The sequence below is a fragment of the Myodes glareolus genome, chromosome 5 (assembly GCF_982192425.1).
Source record: "Myodes glareolus chromosome 5, mMyoGla1.1, whole genome shotgun sequence".
In the NCBI taxonomy this organism is placed as follows: domain Eukaryota; kingdom Metazoa; phylum Chordata; class Mammalia; order Rodentia; family Cricetidae; genus Myodes; species Myodes glareolus.
Window position 1 is genome coordinate 15,027,203 of NC_142030.1, and position 22,381 is coordinate 15,049,583.

At 46.3% G+C, this 22,381-nt stretch overlaps 1 long non-coding RNA gene across 1 annotated transcript; it reads right to left on the bottom strand.

The window, feature by feature from the left end:
- Positions 1 to 21,315, bottom strand: LOC146894825 (uncharacterized). The gene is made up of 3 exons (XR_015001111.2): positions 21,211 to 21,315; positions 4,480 to 4,544; positions 1 to 215 (listed from the first exon to the last, which is right to left on the bottom strand). It is a non-coding gene; the product is annotated as an uncharacterized LOC146894825 (long non-coding RNA).
- Positions 21,316 to 22,381: the final 1,066 nt, after the last annotated feature.

Here is a 22,381-nt window from a genome sequence, read left to right on the forward strand (position 1 = left end):
TTAGTTTAAGCAAAGGTTTATTTTCTCATAGTTCTTGAGGCCAGAAGTATGGTATTAATAGGGTTGGTTCCTATGGAGGCTGCTCTCCTTGGCTTATGGATGACTCTCTCTCTGGATCTTCACATGGTCTTCCTCTGTGCACACCAGGGTTGTGACTCCCTCTTCTTCTAGGACCCTTGTCATATTGGATTAGAGTTCACCATACCTAGTTTAACCTTTGAAAACAAATCAAATTTCCAATTGTAATCTCTTTTTGAGGCACCAGGGTTAGGACTTGACCATGTAATTAATTACCCTATAACAGCAAGGTTGAAAGACATAAGATCAACATGCTTTGCCAATTGTATGCCTCTCCGAAATTTTAAAATTCTTAAAATAATAGTACCTCTGTAATAAAGTCAAAGACTGAAATACCTAGGGATTAGCATGACAAAACACATATAAAGGCCTATAGGGGGAAAAAAAGCACAAAACATTGAGAAAAAAAGAGACCTAAATAAATGGAGAGATATACCATGTTCATAGATTAGAGAACTCAGTATTCTTGATGCCAGTTCTCAAATCTATCTATAGATGTAATACAAACAGAATCTCCCAGTAGAGTTTTGTTTTGTTTTTATTCATAAGTATCAGAGGGAAGCACAAGGGGATTTAGAAGAGACAGAACAGTTCTGACGAAAAAGAAAAGAGAAAAACTAACATCACCTACTGTCAAGAGTGACTGTAAAACTCAGGGCTGAAGAAGTGACTCGGGGCTAAGGGCACTGACTGCTCTTCAAGAGGACCTGGGTTCGCTCTTCAAAGGATCTGGTGCCTACATGGTGGCTTACAACCACCTGTAATTCCAGTCCCAGAGAAGCTGAACCTTTTCTGGCCTCCACAGGCACTAAATGTATGTGTGAGCGCGTGCGCATGCGCACACGCACACACACATACACACACCCATACTTATAGAATAAAATGAAAAGATTTTTACATATAAAAACATAAAACTTTCTTTTAGATTTATTTATTATGTATACAGTGTTCTGCCTACGAGTATGCTTGCACACCAGAAGAAGACAACAGATCTCATTATAGATGGTTGTGAGCCACCATGTGGTTGCTGGGAATTGAACTCAGGACCTCTGGAAGAACAGCCAGTGCTCTTAACCTCTGAGCCATCTCTCCAGCCCTCAAAACATAAAACTTTTATATGAGCACATAGGAGGGCTGGGATATGACTCAGTTGGTAAAGTGCTTGCCTAGCATGCATGAACGCCTGGGTTCGAGTCCTAGTGCCCCATCAACTAGTGATGGCATGTGGCTGCAATCCCAGTGCATTGGAAGTGGAGGCAGCAGGATCATAAGTTCAAGATCACACTCTACTACATAGCAAGTTCAAGTCCAGCCTCTTATATAAGAGACCTTATCTCAAAAAGAAAAACCAGAAAATCTCTGAGACTTTGATGAAAACAACTCTCTCTCTCTCTCTCTCTCTCTCTCTCTCTCTCTCTCTCTCTCTGTGTGTGTGTGTGTGTGTGTGTGTATTATGTACATGTCCTTGTGGATATGTGTATGTAGAGGTCAAAAGTATAGGTCTGCTTTCTTTATTTTTTCAGACTCACTAAACTGGGATGGCCAATGAGTTCCAAGGATCTACCCATTTCTATAGCCCCCACCTCTAGTACGGGGATTAGAGGTTCATGCCACCATGCCTGGTTTTTGTGAGTGCTGGGGATCTGAACTTAGGTCCTTAGGTTAGCTTGTGCGGCAAACATTTCACCAATCAAGCCCTCTCCCCAGTCTGAACAAATGCTTCTTAGCTACAGATAAATTAATTGCCCTATACCAGAATATAAAATTCAAAACACACAGATGTGGGTGTGGTGGTGCATTGTTATAACCTCAGCACTCCGAAGGCAAAGGTGAGAGGATCTCGAGTTCAAGGCCAGTCGGGGCTACATAGCAAGTCACTGTCTTAAACAAAATAACACACACACACACACACACACACACACACACACAAAACCCCAATAATTTTTAAGTATTACTGAAAAGAATGAAAAGTATCTGGGGAGTCTAGCTCATTGTAAGTGCTTATTTAGCATGTGATAGGTTCTGGGCTCACTCTCCAGGACTGGCAAAGAAGTATATGCAAAAATATGCATAGCAGGTTTATTTGAATTGAGAAAAAAAGTTCTGTACTATCCATATAGAAGTGAATGGCTAAGTGCCGGGTGATGCTGTTCACATACTGGAACACTGCTCATGGGGAAGAGGAACGGACTCTTGGCCATCACAGCATGGGCATGATACCACATAACTAAGCCAAGTGAAAGAAGTCAGATTGAAAAGAGTATTTCCTATATGATTCTGCTGATAGAAAATCCTTTTTTTAAAAAAACCCCACAAACTACAGTGACAGAAAGCAGATGGGTAATTGTCAGGAAAGATGTCTGTGGGGGAGGGGAGGGAAATGGGAACGAGAAAAGAGACACAGGGACATTTCTAAACTGGTGGGCATTTCACTATCTTTTTGTTTTTGGTTTTTGAGAGGGGTTTCTCTATGTAGCCCTGGCTGTCCTAGAACTTGCTCTGTAGGCCAGGCTGGCTTCAAACTCACAGAGATCTGCCTGCCTCTGCCTCTCAAGGTCTGGGATTAATGGTATGTAGCATCACCACCTGGTCCACACTTCACTATCTTTACAAAAATATTTACTTCTATTTTTGTTTATGTGCACGGACCTGTGTGTGTTATGGTAAAAATAAAACGCTGTAGTTCCCTGAGGGGCGGCAGGCAGCGGGCCAAGAGGGGCCTCGAGTCCCAGGCACAGAGCAGTGCGGCAGGTGAGAGACCTCTGCAGGTCAGTCAGTTCCATGAGGAGCAGCGGTGAGTGAGAGACAGAGATGGACAGGCATGCTATGCAGAGTCTGCCCACTCCCCAGAGGCAAGTGGATCTTCCTTTCACTTCCAGCCTGAGCTCCTCCCTTTCCCATCTCTCTCCTAAAGAGGTAACTTCTCCTCTCCTCCGCCTCACCTGTTTCTCTTTTTCTCTCTCTCTCTGCCTCTTTCTCCTCATTCCACTTCTTCCCTTCCCTTCTGCAACCCACTAAATAAATATCTAACTTCACTCTGCGTGGTGTGCCTATCCGCCTCTGTCTCTCACCCGCCATGGCTCCTCTTGGGACTGGCTGACCCTCTGAGGTCTCTCACCTGCCACGCGGCTCTCGCTGCCTGGGACCCGCTGCCCCTTGTGGCCCGCTGCACTACAGCCACTTGGGGAGCTGCTGCAGCATTTTCTTTCTACCACTACAGTGTGAATGTATGCTCCGTGTGCGTGGGTACTCACAAAGGCCAGAAGAGTGTGTCAGGTTCCCTGCTGCCTCTGCAGTTACATTTGGTAGCGAGTCCCCTGACACAGGTACTGGGAACCGTGTCCCTGGAAGAGTGGCGAGGGATTTTAGCTGCCCAGCTGTCTCCTCAGCCTCAAGTTCACTCTCCTGGTTTGAGAGATGACTTCACAAGGATCTGCATCCATGAAAACTTATCAAATGGAAAATGAACAATAAATTCATTCTATTTAGTGAATTATTCATTTAAAGTTCTTTAATGAATTAAAAGTTCATTTAATGAATAAGTTGTTCACTATGAACAGTTTGTTTAATATCAATCATAACAAGATACCTTTTTTGAAAACCAGGCATAGTGATACATTCCTATCATCCTGGTACTCAGGAGACTGAGGCAGGAAGATCAGAGGTTCAAGATCAGCTGAAACAAGATAGCAAGACCCTGTTTAAAAACAAACCAAAACCAAGCATCTAAAAAACTCATAGAGCAAACTGGGCAGTGGTGTATGTAATATATATGATATAATATATATGATCCCAGCACTTGGGGGGCAGAGGCAGGTGGATCTCTGTGGCTTCAAGGCCAGCCTGGTCTACAGAGCAAGTTACAGTACAGCCAGGGCTGCAGGCAGAGGCTACTTGTTTGTTTCTGACCTCCCAGACCCAAAATAATCACCCAGAAACTGTATTAACTACAACACTGCTTGGGCTATTAGCTTAGGCTTCTTATTAACTAACTCTTACATCTTAAATTAACCCATCTATATTAATCTATGTATTGCCATGAGACTGTGGCTTACTGGGTAAAGTTCTGGCGTCTGTCTCCTTTGGCAGCTACATCCTGGACTCTGCCTTCTTTTCTCCTCTATCTGCTTGGAATTCCCACCTTGCTCTATTCTGCACTGCAATAGGCCCAAAGAAGATTCTTTATTAACCAATGGTAATAAAACATATTCACAGCATTCAGAGGGGAATCCCACATCACAGGGCTAGCTATACAGAGAAACCCTGTCTCAAGAAACCAACCAACCAACCAACCAACCAACCAACAGAACCCTCATAGAGCTATGGGCAGATACAGCCTTTGAAGATAATAATAATAATAACAATAATAATAATAGCTTCACACCTGGCATTCCTACTTACCATCTTGGTAAGTTGACATCTTAGTTTGCTTTCTGTTGCTGTGATATCACACTGACCAAAAGTACCTGAGGGAGGAAAGGGTTTATTTGGTTCAGAAATTACAGTTCATCATCCAGGGAAGCCAAGGCAGGAACTCAAGGCAGGAGTAGAAACCACGAGGAACTCAGATAGTTTGTCCTGAGGCTCCCACCCAGTCAACTACCTTTCTTATACAGTGCAGATCCACCTGCCTAGGGATGGCACCCACATGCCCACAGGCCAGTCTGACAGGGGCAAAGTTTCTCTTCCCAGGCTTCCAAGTTGACAATCAAGATTAGTCATAACAAATGTTGAGCCATTTATTGATATACCCACAGTGTATTTTATGGACTAACACAATATCACCATTCCACTTTGTATGGAAATCTGTTGAATTATTTGTGGTACTATATAATAATAGGTGATGTCCTAATCTTTCTCTTTTATGAGGGCTTTTCAAAGGCCAGGACCCTCGTTTAATTACCTTGCCACCCTTAGCTCCACGCACGCAGGTTAAACTGGGAAACTTCGGGACCGAATCAGGCCATCAGTGGCTATGCAAAAGAACTAGCACACCAGGAAAGGAGCCGGCTCCCCAGACAACAGGAAGAATGTTCCACTATCGAGCTTGGCTGGGGCAAAGGTCTCAGTCTTTCCCTCAGTGCACACTCCCCACTTTCCGAAACCCATGGACCCCAGCCAAGCTCTGTCCCCAAGAGAGGTCACCTCCTGGACTCCCAGGCCCAGAGCAGAAACAGAAGAGCTTGGCTTTGTTCTTTGTCTCAGTCCTGTCCCTAGGTCCCTTTCTTGCTTTGACTCACCTTCCTTTTTGACTGGGGACCGCAAGCATTCATTTGGGTGACACACTGTTGAGTGTGACCTGTGTGTCAGGTCCATTATGGATACAGGAATCAGCGCTGATGTGGGGCAGTCTCTGCCCTCAGGTTTAATGGGGGCACCAAAACATCCAGAACCTCCCGGGCCCGCCTTTCAGTCAGTGCTGAGCAGGTGGAGGGGACATGGCTTACACACAGGGCACCATGGGCTCTTCTTGTTCTAGCTGTGTATCTCTGAGCTGGAACTGGAACGCAGTTTTAGGTCTGTCAAACGGCACACATTATACTTCTGGTTCAGAGCGTTCTTATGAAGAGCTATTAAGTAGGGTGTGCTAAACACTCCGAAAGGTATGATTTCTTACTAAGTAGACCCTCAACCCTCTGTCTCCTAGCTCCAAAAAGATTCAAGAGGTCCTGCGTGTACAGAGCCTGCCTCGGGCATGGCAAGCACTCAGCTTGAGGTGGATTCTAGGAAGAGCTTCTGGGGCTCATACGGATTCTCGCACGTAGGCTGACAGTGCCTTACCTCCAGGTGGGGAGCACTAGCTGAGGGGGCTAACCTGTGAGCGCCTGCCTAGCCATAGCTCTCTGTTCTATCTTCAGAAGCTCCACAGTATAACAACCCCCACATCTGCAGGCACATACAGCTACATCACAGATGTTCGTCGGCAGGGAATCTGTGGGCCAGGCTCTCTGCACGGAGATGCTCAGTATCAAGGCACCATTCTGAGCCCATTGTTGAACAGACCGTGATGAACGAGAGTCTCACCTACAGGCTGGCTGGCGCCCTGGCATAAACACACAAGAATTATAATTGGATTCTTCTTGTGGCATTTCAGAATCCTTGTCATAGAGACCGAGCGAGGGAAACTTGGGCCCACGAGGCCTGAGTACAAGCTCTGAGGGAGAGGCTAAGAACAGCAAAGATGCATGGAGAGAGATGTGCCAGGCTTTTTCTTTTCGGACACCAGATAATGACACAGAAGCTTCTTCTTAGCTATGAATGCTCGGCCTAGCTTAGGCTCAGCTCTGGCCAGCTCTTTTAACTTAAATTAGCCTGTTTCTCTTTGATCTACTTTTTGCCTCAGGGCTTTTTACTTTTTTTTTCCTTCTGTGTTTCTCACTCTCACTGCTTCTCATGTGTGGCTGGCTGGCAGCTGCTTGACTTCTTGTCCCGAGTGTGTCCCCTTCTTTCTCCTCTTTCTCCTCATACCCTTCTCTCCTCTCTTACCTAGACTTCTATTTATTCTCTCTGCCTGCCATCCCTGCCTATTCTTCCTACGCCTAGCTATTGGCTGTCCAATTCTTTATTAGAACAACCAGGTGCCTTAGGCAGGCAAGGTAAAACAGATGCAGTACATCTTTACACAATTAAACACACATCCTTGCATCGTTAAACAGATGCAGCATAAACAAAAGCAACACACCTTTACACAGTTAAGGTCATATTCTGCAGCATAAACAAATGTAAGTAACACATCCTTGCCCAGTTAAAATAATATTCCAGGACAGAGAGAGGAGAATGGAAAACAGATGTGCTGGGTGGGAAAAACCTGCCTGGTGCAAACCACAGAGAGAGAAAAATAGAAAGTCACCCCACAAACTGGTGGTGTCCCAGATCCTGGACCTGTGAGGCCTTGCATAGGTCTCTGTCCATCCTTAGGTATGTGAGTTCAGGGAGTCTCACCCCAAAACCTGCACCTGCTTGTGCGGGCTGAAAACAGTTCTGCTCCTTCCAATCCAAGGGGAATTCCGACAAGAAGGGTCCATTTTGGCCTTCATGTGTACGTGTACAAATGTGCATGATGCACACACATACACACAGATGCACACCCCCACATGCACACACACAGAAAAACACTTATTTAAACACACATGCTTATGCACACACAGTCTTGCTCCCTTTGCTGTTCTCAACGGGCGACAGAATGCAGGAGAGCAGATACAAACAGCAAATGTCATGTTTCGAGGTTGACCTGAGGAAGAGACCGTTCACTTTCCCTGGCCTGCCCCCATTCCTAGTCAGATGCCTTTTTGAGCACACCCTACATTATGATAGCTCATTCTTTATTCATCCGCTCATTAAGTATTTACTAAACACGACCCTGGCATTCTGCAGCCCTTCGTCTCCTCCTTTCTGATGCCTATTCCATTTGCATCTGCAATGCCTTTGATAGAGAAGATACTAACCACCTGCTGGAGGATCAATGTCTGCCTTGCCGACTAAAGGGCGATTGCAGATGGGTTTTCTATGCGCTCCTCTCTCAAGGGGTCTCATAAGATTGTATTGTCAGCTTTCCTTCCCTGGGACAAAACACCTAAATTAATCAACATAGAAAAAGGAAGGTTTGTTTGGTTCAAAGTTTCAGTCCATGGTCTCTTGGCCCTGTGGCTCTGAGCCCAACACGGTGAAGTTCACTGTGACAGATAGCAAGGATGAGAGAGGCTGCTCACCCAAGGTAGCAAGGGAGCAAAGGTTTAAGGAATGGGCTAGGGTCCCAACGACTTAACTTCCTCAGACTCGGCCCCTCCTCCTAAAGTTTCCACCGAGTCCTGGTAACAGCAGCTGGCACCCAAGTGTGAAGGTTAATTTTGGCTGTGGACTTGACACTGTGAGGAATGACCTAGGAAAGGAGCCTGGGGTGGGGGTGGGGGTAGGGGTGAATCTGTGGTGCTGGAAAGAGAAACTCAAGCTGATTGGCAATGTTTCTTCAGTGAGGTCCACGGTGACTACAAGACTGCTCCATTTCCATGTAGACATCGACACAGTTCTCTCGTTTCCAACTGACTTTCTCGAACACCTAAACAACAGATTATGTAGGTGCGTTGGCGTGTGGCAAGTCAAACACAGAGATCTAAAACCTGGGGACAACCACTCTTTGAGCTAGTGGTAATAAATACATTACTTCTTCACTGTCACGTAACAGCTATGAAGAGTCGGATGGACTGAGACAACAAGATTCCACTCTGTAGATGTAAATGTGCACTTGTCCCCTTAAACACCCTGCCGAGAGGTCATGTTGGGACTGTACTGCGGGCCTAGGGAGATAGCTCAGTCCACCTCACAGGTGTGAGGACGGGCGTTTGATCCTAGAACTCACGTAAAACAAGACAAACAAACCAACAAAACCGACAGACACAATAGTTTTCACTTGGGATGCCAGCCCTGGGAAGTTGGGGACAGGCAGATCTCTGAGGCTTTTTGGCTAGCCAGCATAGATTACTTTGTGAGTTTCAGGCCAGCGAGAGATTTCCTCCCTCTCTAAACAAACAACAACAACAACAACAACAACAACAAAAAGGTGGAAAGCACCTGAGAAATCCACGATTGTCTTTTGACTTCCACAGCTGAACACGTGCACACATTCATAGAGACACAGAGAGAAAGTATATTTTAGTCACAGCCGCACCTTCTGCTGTCATTTGAAGATTCTGACTCCTCCATTTTCCATTATGCCTTCCTTCACATATTGCTTTTATGTCACTGGGACAGGACCTGACAAAAGCAGCGAGGGAAAAGAAAGCTCTGCCTGGGATCTGGTTGTAGAGCACTCGGTCCACAGCAGTGAGGCGTGGTGGGACAGCCCGGTTGGGGCAGCAGGAGACTGTGGCTGAGGTTGTACACATTATGTCAGACCTGTTACCAGACAGTAAGGTCTGGGTAACTCCCACCCACCCACCCACAGTAACCCACTTCCCCCAGCAAGTGCCAACTTCTTCAAGGATCCCATCCTCGCTCCACAGCACCACTAACTAGGGAACACAGATTCAAGACGTGAGCCGGGGAGGACGTCTTAGGTTAAAAATGTAATTGGGTCTATGAAAAGACTGGTTTTTGTTTTGTCTGTTTGGAGTATGAGGGGGAAACTAGGGGTCGAACCCAGGACTTTAGGCATCTGAGATAGGTGTTCTTCCACTGCTAGCCCCATGCCCTGTGTGCTAGCTAGCTTTATGTCAGCCTGACACAGGCTAGAATCATTAGAGAGGAGGGAGCCTGGTTTTGTTTTTTGTTTGTTTATTTGTTTGTTTGTTTTTTAATGCCTCTATAAGATCTGGCTGGGGACTGTAGAGATTGCTCAGTGATTAAGGGCACTGACTGCTCTTCCAGAAGACCCAGGTTCAAATCCTAGTGCCCACATGGCGGCTCACCCGCGTCTATAACTCCAAGATCTGACACTCTCATATAGATTTACCTGCAAACCAAACACCAAGGCACATGAAATAAATGTAAATAAATAAATAAATAGTAGGGGGAGGGAACAGGAGAAAACCAGGAAGGGGAAACTGTGGTTGGTATGTAAAATAAATTTGAAAAAAAATGAAAAAGTAAAAAGAGATCTGGCTGTAGGCAAGTGTACAGGGCATTTTCTTAATTAGAGATTGGTGAGGGAGGGCCCAGGCTGTTGTGGATGTGCTGGTCCTGTGTTCTTTAAGAAAGCAGGTTGAGGAAGCCATGAGGAGCAAGCCAATAAGCAACCATGCCTCCGTGGCCTCGGCATCAGCTCCTGCCCCCAGGTTCCTGTCCTCTTAGAGTTCTCGCCCTGACTTCCTTCAGTGATGAACAGTGATGGAGGTGTAAATCTAATAAACCTTTTCCTCCCCAAGTAGCGTTGGCCATGGTGTTTCATCACAGCCATAGAAACCCTGACCTAGACACCCTGTCACTGACATAAATCTTAAATGGCGGGGGTGTGAGAAACAGCCCTGTCATCTTTCTCTGCGCAGATGTCCTTGTATGACATTCGGGAACCTGGGAGGACCAAACGGGGAGAAGACTGATTTCCATGAAGTTTCTGCACAGCATTTCCCTTGAGGTTTTGATACCATGGGCCTGATTTTTGAAGGGGCTTCAACAGGGAGTCCAACAAGGGGAAGGGAAAGCAGGGTCTAGCAGGGCAGGGTTTTGGGGTTGTTGTTGTTGTTTGAGTCAGGGTTCATGTGCTCCAGGGTGGCAAAGAATTCAACTCCAGATCCTCCTGCTTCTACCTCCCAAGGGCTGGCGTGGGATGGGTGCCGTCACGCCCCGCTCCTTTAATTCCCTTCAGGAATGGGAAGGAACGGTTGTTTCCATCTTGAGTCTTTAAGGACAGAAGTTTGAAATATGTCACCTTGCAACATTCTAACCCAATACCCAAGCTATCTCTGGCAGAAAGAGGAAGTTTCTCAGGCTGCCATTTCTCCTCTCCCTTACCGTAAAGGGAGGCAGAGATTATATCTCTCTGGCTGGCAATCTCCTCCAGCGATGGGCAGGTGCCCACAGGGCTTCCACTGACACAGTCTAAGTAGCTGCTTCCCAATTCATGAGTGTCTTGTTTTTAGTTCTGGGCATTATTATTAATGCCCTTCGTTCATTGATCCATCAAGCCATTACTGAGTTAAGGAAAGGGAAGGCAATGAACAGGGATGGCATTTGTCTTCAGAGAACTCACAGACTCAGAAGGGAGCTGACCTTAAAAAAAGAATGACCGTTCTGTGTGCTATCTGCTCAGAGCTGTCTGAGTGCCAGCGAATCGCAGATATGGGCTGGCTGGGCTAAGAGAAGGGGTGAAAATACATCAGGGGAGGGCAGCGTTTCACTGGGCCGTAAAGGATGAATAGACGCTTGGCAGGCAAGGAAGGAAGTCTTCTAAGCTAGGGTGCATTTCGTGCAAGGGTGTTTACACTGGGAAGAGCAGATCTGAGAAGCAGGGACCTGGTGAGGCTGGAGTGTAAGACAAGGAGCACAGACGGTAGGAGAGGGAGCATAGAATGACATTCTCCGGCATGCGGGGAAGTTCATTGATTGCTATATGTTCTAGTCTGCTTTTATCATTGCTATGATAAACCCCACAGCCAAAGCCAACTGTTCCTAACTGCCACATAGATTCCCACCCCCCCTTCTTATCCTCTTCTTCCTCCTCTTCCTCCCTTTCTCTTCTCCCTTCTCATTCTCTTCTCCCCCCTCCTCCTCCTGTTCTTCCTTTTTCTACAGAATCACGCTTACTGCGTAACCCTGTCTGGCCCAGAACTCACAGAAATCTGCCTGCCTCTGCCTTTCCAGTACTGAGAGGAACTGGTTCGCTTCTTATTACCTACCCAGACCTCTTTCCCTATATCATGGGTTCCAGTTCGCAGTCAGCAGCCAAGAAGAAGGTCTTGGGTTGCTGCTAAAGGTATCTGTTCTGTGTCTGACTTAGTGGTACAGGCCTAGAATCCCAGAACTTAGGGGGAGGCGGCAGGAGAACTGTGGGTGGGAGACGAGTTTGGGCTATCAGACCCTATCTCAAAGAGAAAAAGAAAACAAAGCAAAATAAATAAATAAACTTTAACTGCATTTCGCGCACTATGGTGTAGCGCATGCTCCTGCTAAGGAAGAGCTCAGAAGGTGGAGACTGATGCTGATGTTTTTCCTTGGCCTGGTCTAGGGCCTCCAGGAACACTTAAAGCTTTCTTCCCATCCAAATCCTCTCATCATGGAGGGAGGAAGGAGGGGGGACATGACACGGACAGACAACAACCACACACACACACACACACCACCACCACCACCACCACCACCAACAACAACAACAACAACAACAACCCAAGCTGCTCACAGCACGTGGGAATAAATCCCATCAGAAGGATACCTGGACGCTCACATGCTGACTTCAGAAACAAACGGTTCCAAAGAAAGCAGCAAGCAGTACAGGCTGAAAGGACCATTCCTGACAGATGGTAAGAGGGGAGAAAAGCTGGGAGGCTGTTTCTCCAGGGACCCCTCCTGTGTCAGCAGCCACTATGTGATCTCATCCTGTGGATGCTGGGGATGATTACAGAGCAGAGCCCTCATTTAGGCAGAATCAAGAAAACTGGCTCTCATTGGAGAAGTCGAGGCAGGAAAATAGAGTTAGGATTAATCTTGGCTACACTGCAAGCACAAAGGTAACCTGGGCTACATGACAGCTTGTCTCAGTAAGGAAGAGGAAAGAAAGACAAAGAACTAATTCTAGGCAGAGAACAATTTGAAACAATATTCCATAGTAAAATGAAGATAAAGCAGAAAGAGATTTTGTTCCATTTTAAAGGAATTCATTCGCAACTCAATTAATTAATTTGAAGTCTTTCATTAAGTAGTAACAATCACATTGATAGCTATCTAAATGTGTACAAGGCGCCAGATGCTGGTCTCAACACTTTGTATCATGGACATGTATTAAGTACTTAATTATAATGCTAATCCAAAAGGCAAGAAATGTTATCAACCTCCATTATATAGGCCACGAAGCTGTAAAGATGAAAAGGCTAAGCAAGCTAGACTGGGATGGTTTATAGGGGCTGGGGTGCATCTGAGAGGTAGAAAGTTTGCTTAGAACGCCCGAGGCTGTGAGTTCCATCTTCAGCAGAGCAAAACATACACTCATAAATAGATTAATAAATAAGAAGTGAAATGAAGTTTGGCCTGTTGTTAAAAAATACAAGATGGAATAATCATTAAATAGTCATCTAAACACTCACCGTAAAAGGACATTAGAAGAGATGATTGCTGAAGCCCATCAGCCATAAATGTCCATGAATCCTTCATTGCCAGCAAAGAGAAGTTTGATTCTTTTATTTAGAAAAGGAGAGCCTTCTTTCACATATACAGAGCCAAGTTCCCCCAACAGGGATAAAAATGTTAGCAGAATGTTGTAGTTCAATGAAGAGATGCTGGTGGTGCCCAAATCATCCCACCCACCCATCTACACAGCCACCACCACATCTGTCCATCTACCCAACACTGGACCACCTAATCTGTCAACCCAACACCCACCCATCCACACACCCACTCACCTCTGTCCACCTACTTAACATCTACCCATCCACACACCCACCCACCTCTGTCCACCTACCTAACATCCACCCATCCACACACCCACCCACCTCTGTCCACCTACTCAACACCCACCCATTCACACACCCATCAACCTCTGTCCACCTACCCAACACCCACCCATCCACACACCCACCCACCTCTGTCCATCAACACATCCACCCACCTATCCGCTCACTAGTCCAGCACCCACCCACCAGTCATCTTTTCATCTACTGGTTCATACAAGGACTCACTTTCCTACTGTGACTGAATTATTCATGGCAACTTATGATGTTACAAGACAGCAGTGTTCTTGATCTTGACTTTGAGAGTTAGGTATCCCAGGTTTCAATTCCTGGCAGCTACATATAATTTGGGACAAAGCTTTTTAACTTCTCTGAGCTTTAATTCTGAATCTCAGAGTAGTTTCATAACTAGAACACACGGTTCACCGACTGCTTATCCCACCTTTAAAGGAAAAGTATTCCCAAGGGCATCCTAGTACTAACAAACTAATTTTTATTATAAAGTTACTTAAAGGAATACAAACAGAATTGTAAATAAGTTCGGTATCATGAGAAGTCTTCTGCGAGTACAAAACCAAAATAAATTATTAAAGAAGAACCCTGCCCACTGCCTCCCACTCCCACAGACAAATAAATAGCCCTTAAACCCTTTTTAATTGGCAGCTAGTTAGAAAGACATTTTTGCGCTATTACTCAGCGTTTCCACGGGTCTCCTGTCTACGCTCTGTGGAGACAGACATGAAGCAGGTTCTCTGTGCAGAAATAAAGATTTGGGGCTGAGGTATAGTTCAGAGGTAGAACTCCATCTAGCATGTATGAGGCCTGGAGTCCATTTCGAGCACAGAAGAGAGGGAGGGGGGAGAGAGGGAGTGGGGAGGGAGGGAAAGAAGGAGAGAGGGAGGGAGGGAATCTGAAATGCCCATTGCAGGTTCATGTTTGAATGATTGGTCCTCAGCTGATGGTACTATTCTGAGAGGTTCTGGAAGCTTTGCAGAGGTAGGGTCTAGCTGTAGGGTCTAGCTGGTGGAAGTGGGTCACTGTAGAGATCACTGGATGGTTATGCTTGGTCCAGATTCCTCTCGAGCTGTGATCGTGATTTGCCTTGACATAAATGGATCCCAGCAGACCTGCCTGCTCTCGTAAGCACAGCTGCTTTCCATGTCTTCCTCCACTGCAGTGAAACTGTGGGCCCAAGTGAGTCTTCCCTCTAATGCTGTTTCTGTCAGACGTCATCACGACACGAATGTACCCAAGTATAAGTGTGATGCACTCCAAAGTGCACGGCTAGTCCATTCTAATTCAACCGTCCTCCCAAGGCTGTTCCAGTCCTCTGCCTTCTAGCCCCAGCCTGGGACTTGCGATACCGTGGAAGCAAGCACTTCGTCTTCATCGGCTACAGACCCAATAGAGGCAAATGTTAAAGTTTATTGAAAAGAAGGGTTGAAAATTATTGGTTAATATTATTTCATTGTTCTAGAACAGATGAGAACAGTTAGACTTTCAGAGTGATTCGCTGACACACAGCTATGGAGACTTGTTTGAACTCATTTGGCCTGGAATTGGAGTCTGTGTTCACTCCACTCCTCGACTGGTGCAGGTTGAGTTCACAGAAAGGATAATCAGCACATCACTTCAAAATAAGGACTTCTGAGAAATAAGAGGGGCAGGTAAAACAGCAGAAGGGTGTGAGGATGTGGTCTTAGCTGGAGACAAGCTGGAGGTGAGGCTATCCAGAGCTTGAATTTCATTACCTGTTTGTCTGACTGGAGGCGGGGAAGGATCCACAGTCTTACAAGGGTCTCTTGTTCTCTGTTGTAGATGCCAAACTAGCCGGCCAACCAGCTTCAAGGGATTCCCCAGTCTCCACCTCTTTTCTTCCTATTGGAGCACAGGGATTACAGATCTGTGCACTACCACACCCAGCTTCTCCTGGGTTCTGGGGATTCAAACACAGGTCCTGGCTTTGGGCAACCAACCTCCTCCCCAGCCTCATGGAGTTAGAATCTTCTCTGGCTGAGTATATCTACCCCCAGATCAGGGTTCAGGGAGGAGAGAGAATGACCTCCAGGGCAAGGTCATTCCTATTTAGCTGGGGGCACTTCTCCAAAGAGAAGTAAGGTACAAACAGTAGCAGTCAAGATCACAGCCCCTGGGAGATGAGGCCACCTACCACGGGAAGGGATCTGAGGTGGGAGGACATGAGGAGATTCCACACGTTCACATGACATACCCCACCATGGACAGACATATTTATTCAGTGAAAAGTGAAAATGGTGATATGTACCTCAGGGGTCATTAGGAAGAGTGGATTAGGTAGCGCGCGCGCGCGCGCGCGCGCGCGTGTGTGTGTGTGTGTGTGTGTGTGTGTGTGTGTGAGACAGGGCTGTGCTCAGTACATTGTAAAGCAAATCATTAAAAAAAAGATTATTAGCTATAGTAAAATTAGTGTTTATGAGCACCAGAGAGCCACTTGTGTCATTAACAATTACAATTGCATGTTTGTGGCAATCGGCAATGGACCTTACTTTGAAATCTCTGCTAGGTAAATGAAGAAAGGAACCTTACAAAACACCAACTCCTATCTGCCCCATGGAGACAATCTTTTGTGGCTCAGACCTGCGTGTCAATTTAGTCACTAAAGTCCTTTGAGGTCCAAGTCGACTCCGCGTCAGCTTGATTTCCCCATTATTCAACCCAGAGATTGTGGCCACCGCAGCAGCCCTGAGACTGAACTCAGATTCAGAATGAAATCATCCCCCCTCCACCACGCCCTCAAACAAGTCCAAGTATGTTGGAGGAGGGGTAGGATGGGAACTACTGGGCTGCTTCCCCGGATCGGGATCTCTGCTCCAACCCAGACAGCTGACTAGATTGATTTCCAGGTCACGGTTTGTGCTGAAGTCATTGTTTCCAGGCTCTGAGTCATCGTCCAAGGTAAACCTTCGCAGGCTTCCCCCCAGACCTTCTGTCTGACGCTAGCACTGGTGCGTGTCTACGCCCTACCCCGCTTTGCCCCACTAGTTGGGGCATGAACAGTACCTGGGTCCTGCTGGGTTTTTGAACCTCAAATGACTCATGCTGTGCCCTTGAGTGGATACAAAAAGAACCACGCCATTCCCGCGGCTAAAGGCAGCCGCTGTTGCCTTTTAGAAGGCAGCTGTACATCTTCATTTTTCATTTTGCACCCTGGAAGCACTCGATGGAAGGGTTGAGATGCTGGGACATGGAGAAAGCCAAGTTGGTGACGGATGTGATACGCATCTGCGTTGCTTTTCTTTCCATATTCCTAGAGATGTTTTCTGGAACTCAGTTTAATGGAATCAGACTCTTTGTGTCTGATCTCTCCCCAACTTTAAATGTAGGTTGTTGGTTGTTGTTATTGTTCTTGGAGTTTTTTTGTTTGTTTGTTTTAATTGTTCCCACTGTGACTGAAAAGTCATAGAAACAGCTATTGTGGAGAAAAGGGGTAAAATGGGGAAAGCGAAAAACTGGGTGATTTTGGCTAAAGTGAAGACTCCAGGGCAACAAGCTAAATTTGGTCAACAATGTGAAGGTTCTGCCTCCCCGCAAGAACTGTGTGTGCTATCCAAGCTGGGGGACTGGCTCCTGACAGAGCCCCAGAGTTACAGCACACAGAGCCCTGGTGCTCTGCCCTCCAGCCTTCCCTGCCTCGCCTTTCTCCTCAGGAGACCGAGGGAGGGAAATGGGTATAAGAGGAAGAGAGATCCGAACAACTGCAAGGGGGTGAAGTTGCCCTAACACGAGCAGAATGGAAAGAAAGCAGAGCAGAGCAAGCATGCAATCACAGTGCAAGGAGAAGGGGCAATGAATGCAGCATTGCCAAGAAATGACCAGGGGCCATGTGAGAGGGAAGCGGAACGCAGGCAGCAGAAGGCCACCCACCTTTCCCCGTTCTCAGTGCTGTAGAGCTTACTAGAACAGGAGCCCACCAAATAGAATGAGAACCCAAAGACAGATGGTGTTATAGCTTGAAAGCAAGATGTTCCCAATAGACTCGTGTGTTTGGATACTTGGTCCCCAGATAGTGGTACTGTTTTGGGGGGAGGCTATGGAACCCTTAAGAGGGAGGACCTAGTCGAAGGAGTAAGTCCCTAGGAGACGGGTTTGGGGGTTGTAAGATGCCCTTACTTTCCTGCCTTGGCTCCCTACTTCCTGATCCACATTCCAAATTCCCTCTGCCATGCAGGCAGGTGCTCCAGCTGTCTCTGGTCATGATGGACTGAATACTCCGAACCACAAACTCGAATAAGCCTTTCCTTCCTTAAGCTGCTTCTGACAGGTGTTTTCTAATGGCCACTTAGAAAAAAAGTAACTCATATAGGTGGCAAAACAATGCGAGCCAAAAGGAAACAGCGATTTTGGATTTAAGAAAACAAAGCATCCCATCATTATAGAGCTAAAATATAAATGAGAACCAAGAAGAAAGACTACCATTGAAATGTGAGCTACAGGGGCTGGAGAGATGGCTCAGTGGTTAAGAGCACCAACTGCTCTTCCAGAGGGACCCAAGTTCAATTCCCAGCACCCACATGGCAGCTTACAACTGTCTGTAATTTCTGTTCCAGGGGATCCAACATCTCACACAGACATATATGCAGACAAAAACACCAATGTACATAAAATACAAATAAATAAATTTAAAAAAAAAAGAAATGTGAGCTATAGCCTTCAGGAAAAGCCGAAGATAGTCAGTGACTATAGACAGCAAAGGCGTAGACAAGGAAAACAGAAGAAGGTGATTAATACAAGGGCGACCAGATGCCCTACAGCAAGGGAGCCCAGCACAGGGAATAAAAGATGCACCCAAAAGCATAATCAGGGCTACGAAGATGGCTCAGCAGTTTAAGACACCTGCCACCAAGTCTGACAACCTGAGTTTGCTCCCCAGGACACACATGGCGGAAAGAGTGCACTGACTCTGATGTTTGTCCTCTGACTTCCTCATGCATGCCACTGTGTGTGTGTGTGTGCACAAATAAGTATAATTTTTAAAAAATGTGAAGTGTGATCGTGATTAAGTGTATTTCCCTAAGATGCAGAACTGAATTATAGAAATAAACAGAGAAAATGTGAGCTAGAATGTTAAGTGCTGAATGAAGTATATTATAGTTCATAGTAAAAATTAGTGCAAGCTTTGATGATGAAGAGATCTCTCAAGGGTCAGGAGCCATGGCTCGGTGGTTAAGAGCGCCTCCTGTTCTTCCAGAGGACCTGGGTTCGCCTCCCTGCATGCATGGCAGGTGGCTCACACCCATCTACAATCCCAGCTCCAGGGGATCTGATGGCACTGGCTCCCACAGGGACCAGCCCTCATCTGCCCATACCCACATGCAGATATAGACACCTACACAGAATTAAAATAAATGAGAAAAAATTTTTCAAAGGAAATTCTTCAAATATCTTACAGAAAAAGTATACTATACCAGGGAGCCCGAACAGACAGGGTCCGGTTTTCCTTACAGCCACATAAAGCAGAGCCCAGGAACCCAGCTACAGACATCTGACCACTCAGAAAAAAAAAAATAGTTGGCATCCACTTGCCAAGCTAATTATGCACACACCCTACAACTCCACCAATTCCAGTCTTGCAACACAACCAGCAGACGACACAAGAATGTGCTTGAGAGATAGCATCACTTCTGTTTAAAAGGAAAAAAATTACCTGAAGGGCCAAGTGATAGACACACAAGGAAGCATGGTTAGGATCCAACCATGAGTCCTCGATGGCAGTACCCATGAGCACTCTGGTCCTCAGTGGGATGGGACCAAGGGGAAACATCACGTTTATTGTGTTAGACAAACATAACCAAGGTATGCTGGTGCACCCCGATCCCAGTTCATGGAAAGTTGAAGCAGGAGGAGCCCATGTTTGTGTCCAGCCTGGCCTATGCAGTGAGAGCTTGTCTCAGGAAGGGAAAATGAACATGCCCCACTCCCTAAAACCTAAATATATCACTCAAGAGGAAGGGCATGCAGAACCAATGAAGGGAAGTTAGGGTGATGGTTTCCGGGAAAACTTTGGCTGGGAGGTGGACTGGGGCAGGAACCCAGAGAAGGGCACACAGCACCCAGGGCTGGTTCTCAGGAGGGACGGTGGCTTGCAATCCACTTAGCATTTGATTTGTTCATATATTCCAGGCTGGCCTTGAACTCCTGATCCTCCTGCCTCTGAGTGCTGGCATTACAGGTACGTGTCCCTGCACCCAGCTGTCTTATTAAGACATCTCATAACAAGTCTGTATGTTATTTTGTAGGTACTGATGCTTCATGAGAAATAAAGAAAACAGTTCTAAATGTTCCTAAAAATATCTTTGTCACTAGGAAAATAATTAAGGAGACAACAGAGTGTGGTCTATACTAAAGACAAACGTGACTTTGAAAATGATAACCAGACAAGGCCCTCTCTCTGGCACCTACGGTCTTGTTCACGCTAGGCAAACGCTCTGCCACTGAGCAAATGTCCCATTAGCAGAAACATTCTCAAATTAAAAACTGCTCAAACACCCATCCGTCCTTCTCAGAAAACACAGAAATCAACAAATATCCTGTTCATTACAAAATCTTACCTCATAGGAGAGCAAACCAAAGGAAGCAATCAAGGAGAAACTCAAAGATAGAGTACATTATAAAATTTTCAGAGAATATTACATTTTTAATAAATAATTATCTTAAGAGAAAAGAATAGAATTATCATGACAATGTATGTGATATGAATTTGCCCAATGTAGCAATAACTGCCTGGTGAAAACCAGGTGGTGGGGTTTCTCCACACCAGCCTGTCTGAGCAACTGATAACTAAATGTAATCTCAAAATGAATAAAATAGGTTAAGACTCATTTTCTAAGAAATGGCTATATGTATCACAAGACTGTGACCCTTCAGATCAAGGAAAGATGGGGCCTGACTGGAGAAGGAAGGGAGAGACGCCAGATAGAAGGAACCGTTGGTGCTCGTTTCCTTCTTCTTGAGATAGTGACTCTACACTGCCAATGTGGGGTTTAAAATCACCATGGATCACCTCTAGGTGCTTCCAGAAAGGAAGGGAAAGGCCAGGGAAGACTCACCCTGGATGGATATAGACAACACCACCCTACTGCCTGGGGTCTAAGACTACACATAAAGGAGAAAATGAGTTGGAGTGCCAGCATCTAGCAATCAGCTTCCTGGTTGTGGGCACAAGTGGTCAGCCACCTCAAGCTCCTGCTGCCATGATCTCCCAGCCATGATGAGCCATGAGCTGAAATAGACCCTGCTTTTAGTTCTTCGGTCCAGTATTTTAATAGCAATGAAAAAAAACAACCAATACAGTACCGGAGAGCAGGCATTTATCAGAAATGACTATGTGTCAGACATCTTTCAAAGTTCTATATGAACTACTTTCTTTCTATTTTTAAAGTAGGATCTCCTGTAGCTCAGGCTAGCCCCAGACTCACATGCAGCCTAGGCTAGTCTTGAACTCCTAATCTTCCTGCCTCTACCCCTTCACTGGTGCTGGGATTACAGGCACACAATATCGTGACTAGTTGAACTAATTTATTCTTCACAGTGACACAGTGAGGTTGGTGGTGCCCCTGCTACAGTTTGGCTCTGAAATGTGTCATAAAGAAGGCAAGGCTTAGTCCCAGTGCTTGGCGCAACTGGGAGGCAGTGGAATCTTTAAGAGGTGGGGCTAAGTGGGAGGCCTTTGGGTCGCTGTAGCTTGCCCTAGAAGGAGACTGTGGGACTCCTTTCCTCTTCCTCTCACTTCTGATAGTGAAGCATGCAGTTTTGCTCTGCCATTGTTACCTGACTCTCCCACAAAAATCTAAGAGACATGGGTGTGCTGGATCACAGACTGGAATCTCTAAAATTATAAACCTCTTTTCATCATAACCTGACGACTTCAGGTGTTTGTCACAGCAATCAAAGGCTAACACAACCCTCCATTTAAACATGTATGGACTGAGCTAATGAAAACAAGCCACGGTTTAAAGCAATCACTAGTAGAACTCCATTATAGATCTTGGGGGCTGCTTACCATGGCTGCAAGGCCATTTCCCTGTTAAAAGGAGCGATTGTCTTGTGTGCACTTCCACGAAGGTAGCAGATCTGACCACATAACAAGGGTGGGATGACCTCCACGGAAGAGGCTGAACTAGTGCCAATGACGCAGCCGGAGGCAGAGGACACCCCTGCCAGGGCACTCCCTGTCACCCCCTCCCAGAACATCATAAAATGTCTGGGTTCTTCCAGGCCAGCAAACAAAGGAATGACTGCCTTTCAGAGTAGGTAATCCTGAACTGGATGTTTTCCAAGACACACAGAAGGAATCCCTCTGGTCGATGAATCGTCACAGAGTTGCCGAGCGAGAGGGACCCGAAAGAATCACCTGAGATGGCTTTTGTTTCCAACAGGAGGAAGCAGAGGCCTTAGAGGTGAAAGAAATGGTGCAAGGTCACAAGGGAGTTAATAGGAGATGCAGACCTGGATCCCTGCTCACAGCTTCTAAAGTGGGGGAGCCCCTGGCTCCAGGAGGCTGGTCCCAGCGTTTGTCTTTCGCTTGTGATTAGAAGTCTCTGTCTGAGGCCAATCAAAGGCAAGAGCTTCAGAATGGGCATGTGCTCTCATTTCTAGACTATTCCATGCTCAAAATGAGAGGCTCTTTATGTTTCCCCCAGAGTGGGCAGTAAAGCGTGCTGAGAGCGGGGTCTGTCCAGCAAACAAAGGACTTGACATTACCAGCCTGGTGACACAGCGTCAGCCCGCCAGCCCTGGAAGAGTTAGCCCCATACTGGAGTCTAACTGACCAGATGGGGCAAGACTTGCTCAGACTATCGGAGTATCTGTAGAGCTGGGCTGCAGATGAGCCGGGAGACAGGCTCTCAGTGCCCTGTGCTCCGTCCCCACAGGGACAGGCCTGCAGTCATGTGTATGGCACCAGCAGTGGACATGAATGAAGCCCTATGCATTAAGATGTATTAAAGCAGGCCAGATGTGACGGGTCACATCTATAATACCTGCACGTGGGAGGCTGAGGCTGGGGAATCATAAGATTGAGACCAGCTGGAACCATCCACAGTGAGTTCAGTCTCCAGAGAGACTGCCTCAATCCTACCCCCCTAAAGATAATGAGCCAAGCCTTTGTTAAATAGCATATGGTTTATTATTTTCTTGAGACACGTCTCTGTGACGTTTCTCAATATGCAAAG